General features: G+C 43.3%; 1 protein-coding gene across 3 annotated transcripts in view; it reads right to left on the minus strand.

Moving 5' to 3' along the window:
• LOC108924076 (protein numb homolog) overlaps positions 1-8,068 on the minus strand; it is a 45,666-nt gene extending 37,598 nt beyond the window's left edge. For 2 of the 3 annotated variants that reach the window (XM_018735207.2, XM_018735205.2), the window contains exon 1: positions 7,918-8,039. The gene's annotated coding sequence lies outside the window, so the exon portion shown is untranslated. The other variant, XM_018735206.2, reaches the window with a different exon arrangement.
• Between the last annotated feature and the right edge of the window lie 4,477 nt (positions 8,069-12,545).

Below are 12,545 nucleotides of genomic sequence, written 5' to 3' on the forward strand. Positions count from 1 at the left end.
GCAATACAGGGCGCAAGGCTGGAGGGGGTCCGACCCAGGACAGGACGCCAGTCTGTCGCAAGGCACCCCAAGCAGGACTCAAACCCCAGACCCACCAGAGAGCAGGACCCAGCCAAGCATGTTGCGCCACCATGCCCCCCCTAGAAAAATATATATTGGCAATAATTTTTCCAGAACTTTCCACATAATAGGTCATTCATTTTACATTTTAATAAAAATCATGTAAGAATAATAAACATATGCATTTATAATACATTATAAATATAAATGAGTAAGTAAATGTATAATAAATTATGTATTTATAGAAATGTGTATTTTTAATATATATATAATATTTTTTTTTTTTTTTTTTTTTTTAAACAAAACAGAGGTTTTACTATGGAAACTGTATACCAAGGAGGTTTTAACAACTAAAGTAAAATTTACATTTGTAAATTTACAGTAAGCATGAAAGTCACCGGAACAACTTAGCTACCACAAGACCCCCAATCACCCAAGAGGTTTCGCAACATATTATATTTGACTTTGATGTGTAATGTATTGTCATTTTTACTTTTCCATGTATATTTTAATTATCTGAAAGTTTTTGGTAAGCACAAATAACAATAGTACATGCATCCTATCATTTTAGCCTGCAAGCACAGCTAGTGAGCATTCTTATAGAGTAATCGCAGAACCACCTATGACCTGAAGCCCATCCACGCAGATTCTGTTGGTATGATCTGTGTGCACTTCCACCTCATCATCATGGCCCGTAGGTGCAAAAAAAAAAAAAAAAAAAAAAAAAAAAAAATCAATGAACGTTTATTGCACCAGTAAAGGACCAAGAGCTACAACCACACAGACTCTTTGCCACCTTCTCGTTCCTACTGTGTCCTCTGCCACCCCCTCCTCCTCCTTTTCTCACTGCTGATGACTTTGACTTTGTCTCTGAAAAACAACTCAATGCGATCACAGACAAGTTCTCAGCATCACCTGGCCTTGCTCGCACTGGACCTCCCTGTGACGTCATGCTCTCCGAATTCAGCCACTCTCCGAATCTGAAATCTCCAACCTCCTGATATCATACAGAGCCACCACCTGCTCGCCTGATTCGATCCCATCGTCACTCCTACAGACCATCTCCCCGCAGCTCTCCACCTTCATCTCCAAGACTCCTCGCTCTTCTCTGGCTGCTTCCCATCTGTCTTCAAAACTGTTCTCATTTCACCTCTGGTAAAGAAACCCTCTCTGGATCCTAACTCAGTCCAAAACTACAGGCCAGTCTCCCTCCTCTTCTTCCTGTATAAAACTCTAGAATGGGCAGCCTGTGATCAACTATTTGAATTCCTCACCTGGCACCATCTCCTTGATGGATATCTGTCTGGATTCAAAGCTGGTCACTCCACCAAAACAGCGGTCCTGGCAGTGTCTGATGCTCTCTAGTCGGCTAGAGCGGCCTCCCTCTCCGCGGTCCTCATCCTCCTCAACCTATCTGCAGCATTTGACACTGTCAACCAGCAGATTCTACTCTCCTCTGGGATCAAAGGAACGGCAAGAAGATGTTTGAGTCCTACTTATCTGTCAGAGCCTATCAAGTGGTCTGGCAGGGCTTCTGTTCTGCTCCTCTGCCTCTTTCAACTGGTGTCCCCGCAGGGCTCAGTACTGGGTCCTCTGCTCTTCACAATCCACACCTCCTCCCTCAGCCCTGTCATTGCCTCCCATGGATTCAAATACCACTGCTGCACTGATGATACCCAGCTCTTCCTCTTTCTACCTAGAACATCAGACATTTCCGTGCGCATCGCTGCCTGCATGTCAAACATCTCTGCATGGATGTCTGATCACCACCTCCAACTCAACCTCTCCAAAACAGAAATCCTACGCCTCCCAGCTGGCTTGTCTTCCTGTCACGATCTCTCGATCAAACTGGACAACTCACTCATTTTGCCTACCTCCTCAGCTAAGAGTCTAGGAGTGATTATTGATTCAAGTCTATCTTTCTCTCAGCACACTGAAGCCACATCCCAAACCTGCAGATACAACCTGCATAACATCCGCAGGATCCGTCATTACCTCACAACAGACTCTGCCCAACTACGTCCAGATCAAATTTATGACCCTGGTTACGGCCTACAAATGCATTAATAGAACTGCTCACAGCTCTCTACAAAACTTGATCAACTGCTACACCCTAATCAGACTGCTACGCTCTTCCACACATGCCTGCATGGTGGTCCCACGCACAACAGGTAAAGCATGGAGGTTCTTGGTTTTGGCTCCATTGTGGTGGAACGACCTTCCCCTCTCACTCAGAACTGCTGAAAGTCTGCCCACATTTAATAGGGGTCTGAAAACTCACCTCTTCCAGACTCACTTCACTCATGATCTTTTAAGCTCATGTAAGCTGTAAATGTTCATGTACCATACCTTTAAGATCACGCCTAGATAAGACTTTACACAGCTACTCCCGTAATTTAGGTAAACGTTTGTGTATTCCAAAAAAATGAATAAAAATTAGTAGGAAGGTGAAAAGGAAGTGTCGATATTCTGAGTTTTATGCAGCTACTCATGTGATGAACATTGGTGCATATGGTGGAAAGTAACTGCATTTAAGAATCACACATCTGCAACTATGCCTCTTTCTAACATAATACACAAATTGTATTTTCTATGAGATGTACGTCGCTTTGGAGAGAAGTGTCTGCTAAATGAATGAATGTAATGTAAATGTACTTCCATCTCTGTCCACAGCTGTCCACTATGTTAGAGTCCTGTATTTGCCACCACACCTTTGCCAGGCATATCGTCCATCACTGTTTTTGCCTTTGTTGGACAGATCTGATGATTTTGCCATAAATAAAACATGACTAAGTTTTCACATGGGGCTCCATGATCACCGTGAACAGTGATGAGGCCATCCTGACATGCACACAGTGGTGTGTAGGCATGTGTGGGTGTTTCCTGTAATGTATGCATATTTATCTTGATTTCCATACAACCTTAAATAAACACTGACATCTAGTCAGCCCTCAGTGTTTTAGACAGACTACGAATAGCAAACTTCATTTAATTAATAAAATAATACCCAAGATACAGGGGGGTGTGGTGGCGCAGCAGGTTTGGCCGGTGCCCGTTGTGTGGTGGGTCCGGGGTTCAAGTCCTGCTGATCTTGCGACTGGCGCCCTGTCCAGGGTGTATCCCTTCCTCCTTCAGCCTCACGCCCTGTGTTTCTGGGATAGGCTCCAGCTCGCTGCTGCTCGGGACAAGATGTTGTTGACATTTGTTGGCTGGTTACCCAAGATACATAAAATATACCCATTTAATGACCTCAGCACTTCAACACACCCGAAGGATCAAAGAATGGGGTTAGGTCTTCTCATCAAATCACCGTTATATGAATTCTCTTTGTGAGAAGATTCAAATCAAAATTATTTCTTACAGAAACTAAATGATCAGTTCTTGGACAAAAAGTGACTCCTAAATTATCAAACCAAAATACAAGGTATTTTTATGCATGACAATAACTGCAACATAACAAAAAATGTTATTTACACAGTGTCATTTAATGTTGTATTCCATTTATAATCAACAACCACTTGTCAACTGCACAGTCATAGTGGTACAGATTCTACCCTGCAAGCACAGCTAGTGAGCATAGTACACTAGAAGGAGCCATTCTGAAAATCTGGCTCAAGGATCTTTATGACACAGAAATTAAATTTACAAGAACACTTTCTATGTCACATTGCAAAGCACAAGAAAAATGTGCTGTTACAGGCACAGTTTAGCATTACAACTGCTTGACGCAACCTCATTTTCAGTGCCATTACAAACTGCTCATATGATCGTGGCATACATGCACATGGGTGTGTGGATGTGGAAGCATGAAGCTAGGAAAGTCCTGAGGAATGAGGCCCAGCATTTATCGATGATCATTTAATCCATGCTTACTTTGTTGTTTTTCTGTTGAATGACTGCTCTGAAACAATAACCGGTGACAGCAGATGTGTTGTTGGGAAGCACCTATTTGGTTTTAAGAGTATGTGTATGGTTGTACTGCCTCTTGAATCTTTGTCAGGATCACACAAAGCACATTTATGGAAGCACAATGACATAAAACGGGCAAACGTCACTGAACTGAATTTATACGCCCACTGTATACACAAAATTGTATTTACAGAAGCCATTTCAACTGTACAGGACCAGCTTATGTGGGGGATTAGTGTATAGATGTCTTATCTTCATCTTTCATTTTTGGGTTTGATAACACAATTCTCTTCCATTCACAACACATTCAAAACAAGGGGTTGTAGAAGAACCTAACAACTACATTACTAAATAACACACCCACAGAGCCATCTCATTTAAAACAGTTCAAGATGAGTAATCACTCAAGGGGAAAACCAGAACTGGAGTCACTCACTGCACTATGCAAAGTAAATCAATGATCTTGTCCCAACAATAGTATCAAATACTTCAGTTGTTCCCAGCAGAAAGTCTGACCCCATACCAGATTTGCGATCCCCTTTGTTCGGCAGTCCTAATGCAGGGTGACGGTGTTTAAAACATACCACACTCCTCACCATGAAGTGGAGAGAAACTCATATGGACCGTAACCAGTGCTTATTTCACAATGGTTTGAATCACTTTCTTTGGTTTGCACCACAACGTGAACAAACCGGTCTGTCTGTCTCTCTCTCTGCTTGAAAGTCTAACACTATTGCTCTGTAACGCTTACTGAAAGCAGAGGTTTGGATACTATCCAGGGTGATGGCAAAAAACTGCACATGCTGCTGCTCTACTGCTACCAACACCTTAAAATCCATACCTGCTCTTTTGCCACATACCAACAGATGATATGAAAATTACAGCACTTTGGGTGTTTATCTCATTACTTTGAGTTCTTTACCCATTAAACTTCTAAACAAAGCAGAGAAAAACTTGTAGCAGTGCAACAAAGAATTAAATGCCTGTTTCCCCCCCAAAAAAAGCTCTTATGTACAACAGTAAAGTGGTTTTCCAAGCGTAGTTACACAGCTAAACCACAGTCATATTTGATAAAAATTAAAACTGATATATTTCTCGAAAGCTTATTGGTGCACTGCTCTACTACAAAAAAATCCCAAATGCATCAGACAAGGGACTATTCCTTCAGCTATAGACAATGACCATCATCTGCACTGTTATCGGTGACAGTGAAATGTGCACTGTTCCTGTTTCTACTAAAAACATCAAAAAAATGCAGCTAGCTCATGTTTCACAAATTTTATTGTAAAAACACCCATTAAGTCAACAGAAGCCCTTTAATCAATATGCATGTAGGCCAACACTGAATAAATCATCTATTGACTCCAATACACTATTACATGAACATACCTTCTTGGCAAGGGAGTATGCTCCCAAAAGAGTCATGTTTGCAAAAGACAGAAGGCATGCATCAATATGAAAAGTCTGCATATGAAGTAATGCATATTTGTGAGCAAAAGAAATGGCAAAACAACTCCAACACATAGCATTTAACTTGCAAAATGCAAGATAACCACTTTAGTGATTTACTGCTACTTAATCCTTTTACTTTCTGTTAAATCAATGAAATTGATCAGAGCATGGCATACCAGCGATGACAAGAGAAAAACTGCACACCCTCCAGACGTCAGCGAGCAAGACATTTCGTTCACCTTTATTTAGCTGATACCTTTGCCAAAGATGATTTACAATATAGTCAACTTTAGAAAATTTTGCCCATTTATACAGCAGGGTATTCTTACTGAAGTAATTCAGCATTACAACAGGAACGGGAATTTTAACCACAGATCTTTTGAGTACAAGGTCTGCTTTAAGGCTTGCAGACAAGTATTACTGCAAGTATCACAGGCCCTAAGTAAGACACTAGCAGAGGCAAGCCCATGAACTGAACATGAAAACGATGAAAGCTGAAAAATATAACGCCAACCAAAAGTGAAACTGTCCTGAATACCCACTTTTGAGGTCCTGCACTCATTCTGCTGGGACTCAGAATAGTGCACATTAAGTGACATTAGTTTCCATCAAACAGGTATCTAGGGCAGCAGGTGGCATAGTGGTTAGAGCTGTCACCTTGCAACTGAAAGACAAGGGTTTGAATCCCAAGTCTGCTGGATAATCCCTGAGCAAGGCACTTACCTTCAATTGATACAGTAAAAATTATCCAGGTATATATACACACACACATTTTCTAAACCGCTTATCCCATACGGGGTCGTGGGGAACCGGAGCCTAACCCAGAACTCAGGGCGTAAGGCTGGAGGGGGAAGGGACACATCCAGGACGGGACGCCAGTCCGTCGCAAGGCACCCCAAGTGGGACTCGAACCCCAAACCCACCAGAGAGCAGGACCCGGACCAAACCACTGCACCACCGCATCCCCCTTTCCAGGTATACAGTAAACAGAAAAATCATTGTAAGTAGCAAAGCATACAACAATGATGTAAATCAGTATGGTGAAAACTGTCAGCTGAACTCCTTATGCATGTCAGCCAATAAAACTCATTCTGATTCTAAATGAAAAAATATCTGTCCTGCCAGGTCTGACCACAGCAAGCAGTTACAAGCATGGCATACAGTGGTGCTTGAACATATGTGAAGCTATCGTGTTACTTAGTTTTGCCATGAAATGGTTATTTAATGAGAAGCAGTCTTTCTCATCTGCCATAATACATGTAATGTATAATGACCAATTCCATATGTTGCTTTAGAGGAAATCATGAGTGTAGTAGAATCACAGTAGTAGTGCAAGTACTAAAATAAGTGAATCCAAGTTGCACTGGTTAACTTAAACTTAAGTGGGTAAGTAATATCAGGTGTGTAAATCATAATCACTTATTAATTTTATAAGATTATCTTAAAATTTAACATTCACATTTTATAAGTTAAATATTTCATAAAAGAATAATGACCGCATCTCTGTAGGGTTCACATACTTTCAAGCAGCACTGTAGTTGTACTATTCACACGATATATGGAAAATAAAATCATCATACTTCAGAAATTTTTACACATCATGCCATATATTCTAGAGGTGGGCAGATTTAAATTTCATACACTACACACATTTAACTCGGGGGGAACATACATACATAATAAATGCGGATATTATATCTGTTTGATATGTGCACTGCGTGCTAGTGTGAGAGGCTTTCACTCGCTGAGGTGTGTGTGGGTATCTATCGGTCGGAGAGGTTTCATGACCGAGCTGCCGCGCCGGTCTCTCCGGGAGGATGATGGAGACCACCTCAGCGCTAGGTACTACCCACTCACTCACTCACTGGACACGCGTTTGAAACAAACCGTCTCCAGTTCACCGACGGAGTGCTACCACTGACTCCGTCCGTGTTTCGCCTCGTTTCTCAGAAGCGAGAAGGGCACGTCGTCAAGCAGTTCCCCATGTAGAGCCGCGCGCCTGCTAGTGGCTAACGGCAAGCTAACGACTAGCTAACGGAAAGCTAACGACCACCTAACGGCAAGCTAACAACTAGCTAACGGCAAGCTAATAACTAGCTAATGGCAAGCTAACGGCTAGTTGTCGCGAGGAGCAGCCAGTCTAACAATCTCCTTCCCGCTCTCTCATGATCGTCCATCGAGCTGAGTTGCCAGTCCAGCCGCCCCGCTCGCAACTTCAGTCGTTACCGCCTTTAATTTTTTAGGATGTGAGCTCACTACCTAGTAGCACACCTACCCGCTGGGAAATATGCGTTATGTGACGAATTGTGAACCATGTTGTGCTCCGTCGCCACCCCGTTAACTTGCGCACGCTCAGCTAGCTGAAAAATGCATGAAGTCCGAAGCCGAAGGTGAGGTCAGGTAGCTCCGCGATCCGCGATCCGCTTGTCCTTCAACTCGAAGACGCGCACGGTTAACCGACGTTCGTAGAAAATGCTTAATCCAGCTACTGCTTACCTTATTATCCCAGGACCGTGGACAGCAGATATTATCTCGAAAATATTTTTAATTCCTGGAAGTTTATGTGGATAAACGACAAATGTCACACGACCCTCCCTGAGGTTCTCGAATTCCAGTCGTTTTACCTGCATCTGGAGTACGGCTGTCGGCCGCTCCTCCTAACCCCGCCCCTATCCTTAGTCCCGCCTCCATTTTGCTCCAATTGGATAAGACTAAGGTTCCACGCTAATACACAGATTGTCATTGGTAACATAATTGATTGACAGCTTCAGAAAAGCGAGCGACGGATCGGCGGCTACCGTCTGAAAAAGTATGACTCGTTTGTTTAGGTGGCAGAAATATGCCCGTTTTGTGATTCATTCAAGAACAGTCAGTTTCGGGGGAGAAAAAAATTACATAAGAATAGTCCGTATGTAAAACCAAGACATTTAAATCATTCGTCGATTAAACTTTTTCTCCGGAAGTCTAATAATTACCATTTTAATAGTGTACATCTTTTCAATAACTTTAAAATATTAGCAGTCAGTCTATTCAATTTGTATTCCATGTAAGTCTTTATATACTGTAACTAGCTATAATTTTATATATTTCATGTTAAGTGTTAGGGGTGTGGTGGCGCAGCAGGCTTGGCCAGGTCCCACTGTGTGGTGGGTCCGCGGTTTGAGTCCTGCTTGGGGTGCCTTGTGATGGACGGGTGTCCTGTCCTGGGTGTGTCCCTTACCCCTCCAGCCTTGTGCTCTGTGTTGCTGGGTTAGGCTCCGGTTTGCTGTGACCCCACTTGGGAAAACTGGTTCCAGGCAGTGAGTGTGTATTAAGTGTCGGATGAAGTCCTACAGCTGGGTGAAATTCCATCCATTGTCAACAACTGCTGGGGGGCGTGGTGGCGCAGTGGGTTGGACCATGGTCCTGCTCTCCGGTGGGTCTGGGGTTCGAGTCCCACTTGGGGTGCCTTGCGACAGCCTGGCGTCCTGTCCTGGGTGTGTCCCCTCCCCCTCCGGCCTTACGCCCTGTGTTGCCGGGTTGGGCTCCGGTTCCCCGCGACCCCATATGGGACAAGTGGTTCTGACAATGTGTGTGTGTGTGTGTCAACAGCTGCTTGTCCTGAGTGGGGCTGCATTGTGCTGGATCCTTACCTGGCAATGCAAGGCTGAAAAGGGAGGTGGCACATCAGAATGGGACCCCAGGCTGTTGCAGGGCTTGAACCGCAGACCTGCCACACAGCAGCCACCAGCTGAACCCATCACACCCCCCTCTGAGCAAAATTGTAAAATTTTTACAAAGTACTGTGTGTGTTTTGATACATGCAAGCAGTCAGCAACTGTACAGTGTTTCCCCACCTTACGAAGGTAATTCATTACTGAGGTGAATTCTCGTAACTCCAAGAAGTAATTGTCAGTAGTTTTAATGCTAAAAATGTACCAAAAAAAGCTTAAAATTAGTAGTAAATTAAGTTTAAACAACTGAGGACAGTCAAGTCATCCTTAATCTAGACTTAATTTATCCACAGTGCTTCTTCCAGTAATGTCCACCGCAATACATTCCTACCTTTTACAATTACAGGCTGAAAAATTCTACAGTTTACTGAAAAGAAATACACTCCTATGCTGAAACATACGGAGGCTGAAAAGAGGCAAACTCCCCCCTCCCATCCTCACTACCTTCTACAGAGGGACGATAGAGAGCGTCTTGACCAGCTGTCTCACCGTGTGGTACGGGAGCTGCACAGACTCTGACCGCAAGACCCTACAGCGAGTGGTAAGAACAGCTGAAAAGACCATCGGAGTTTCTCTTCCCACCATCGACTCCTCGCACAAAAACCGCTGCATCCTCAAGGCCGCCAGCATTGTGGACGTCCCCTTTCACCCCTCTTATGGACTCTTCGCCCCGTTTCCATCTGGCAGGAGGTACAGGAGCATCCATGCCACCACAAGCAGACTCCGCAACAGTTTCTTCCCTGAGGCAGTCAGACTACTCAACACCTCGCTGCCTCCCAACGCTCGCTTGGCACAGTCGAACCGCTAACCCAGCACTACACTACAGCACAACTGCCTACAGCTCACAGCCGCGTCATATCCGCGTCCACGTCCTGTCCTGTGTATTTATTGTCTTGTGCTATGTTCTGTGTTGCACCATGGTCTCTGGAGAAACCACATTTCATTCCACTGTACACAAGCTGTATAGAGGAATGAAATATAAACAACTTGAAACAGTACGCGTGGGTCAAAATGCGTATTCTATAAGGTGCTGGCCGGGTGCCGCACATGTACATTTAGGGTAATCCAAGGCCCATCTCATTGGAATAACCTCATAGTATATGGTGACGCACAGGCTTCTGCTGCGATATGCCTGCATTTTGAGGTTTATCCCTACAGACTAGAGGGAATAACCGTAATACCTCATAGTCATTACACTCGTGCCGAGTACCTTCTGACAATACTCAGGTAAAGTGTGACGTCAGGTTCCCTAGCAACCCCATTCTTGGGTCCTGAAGAGCTGTTTTAGGATGGGTTTTCCCTCTACCGTTAAGTGATTGACAATATGCCGGCAAAGTGCCTTCATCATTTGCTTAGCAACAGGCGTAGCAACTGTATCTTTGTGTCAACACATTCAGAATATCAATCTTTGGTAAGAGAGCATATCGATACATTTTTTCAGATTAGTTCAGTTCCTGTTTAAATGCATAAAAATACATCCGATTTCCCACCTGACAAGAAAGTTGAGAAATTGAAATCCTGTGATGAAAATATCAGTAATGAAATAATGAAAATAATGATAATGTCTCAAAAATGCTACGTAATCTGTCAAGTTAGTTCTTGTGAATTGTGCTGTAGGACAGCTGATAGTGTATTGGTTAGAGCTACTGCCTTTGGATTTAAAGGTTGCAGGTTTGATCTCCAGCTGAGTATTCTTGAGCAATGTACTTAACCTAAATTGCTCCAGTAAAATTACCAACCTGTATGAATGGGTAAATAATTGTTGGCTTGTGATAACTGTAACCTTACTATTGTAAATTGCTTTGGAGAAAAGCATGAATAAATTAAAATATGCTGTAACAGTATATGTTGTCCTCTACGTCACACCGTGGTCCAGGAGAAATGCTGTTTCACTTCGATTTATGCACACACACATTGACAGAAACTGCTTGTCCCAAGTGGGTTCGCAGTGAGCCAGAGTCTAGTCAGGCAGCACAGGTTACATGGCTGGAGGGGGGGCACCCAGGGCGGGACGCCAGTCCATCACAAGGCACCCCAACCGGGACTCAAACCCCAGACCTGCCAGAAAGCAGGACCCAGCCAAATCCACCACGCCGCCATGCCGCCCCCTCTGACTTATGTTGTAAACATAGTGTGGAAGTGAGAATAAAGTTGACTTTGAAATATCTCCTTAATGACTTTGATCTGGTAAGATAAGATAAGATAAAACTTTATTCATCCCGAAAGAAATTCTTGTGCCAGAGATCGCTCACACAGATTAACCACAACAATTAAATATAAGTAAAAGTAAAAAAAAATTAAAAAAGTACACAAAGTAAGAAAGCAAAGTGAAAGGTAGGAAATGACACAACATGATATTACACCTTATATTACACACACACACACATTTTCAGAACCGCTTGTCCCATACGGGGTCACGGGAAACCGGAGCCTACCCGGGAACACAGGGGCGTAAGGCCAGAGGAGGAGGGAACACACCCAGGACGGGACGCCAGTCCGTCGCAAGGCACCCCAAGCGGGACTTGAACCCCAGACCCACCGGACAGCAGGACTGTGGTCCAACCCACTGCGCCACTGCACCCCCCTCCTTATATTACATTATTATATAAAAATTTAAAAACAATTTAAAACAATTGCACATGATATTAAATGGTTATATTGCCAGTAGTGTTGAAGTAATGATATTGCACATAATTATACAAATATACTCGATGTCTCGATATTACCACTTTACTCCCTACAAAGGTGGAAGAGTTCTACAAATTGATGGTCACTGGTATAAAAGACCTCCTATGGCGTTATGTGGTACACCTCGGTGGTCTTAATCTACGGCTGAAGCTGCTCCGCTGTGCTTCCAACGTGGCATGCAGGGGATGAGAGGCATTATCCATAATACTGAGTAGTTTCCTCAGCATCCGCCTCTGTAACACCTCCACCAAAGACTCCAATTACATCACAATCTGTGTTTTGTTTACATTTAGCTGATGCTTTTCTCCAAAGTGACTTATGATCTTAAGCTACTTGCAATTATTTACCTATTATTACAGCTGGGTAATTTTTTACTGGAGTCAAGTCAAGGTTAGTGCTTTCCTCAAGGGTACAACAACTGGACCCGTGACTTTTGGAGGGAGGAAGCCGCTCGAAGTACCACACTACCAGCTGTCCCCTTTATTGGTTATTAAATACGAAATATTTATTGAAAAAAAATTTGAAAGCCTAGTAGTTACCGCACTAAACTTGGATGCCAAAAATTTGTTACAGAAAAGGTTAACATCACCGACTGCTAAAAGGGAATAATTAATGCGATTTTTTATTTTTAAAAAGGCAAGGTCTTAGTCATAGCATCATAATACACAAATCAAAATATGAGGCAAATTACCCTGCCTTTTTGTCCATCTTGTGCTTTTATTT

Source organism: Scleropages formosus, chromosome 1 (assembly GCF_900964775.1).
Source record: "Scleropages formosus chromosome 1, fSclFor1.1, whole genome shotgun sequence".
Taxonomy (NCBI): domain Eukaryota; kingdom Metazoa; phylum Chordata; class Actinopteri; order Osteoglossiformes; family Osteoglossidae; genus Scleropages; species Scleropages formosus.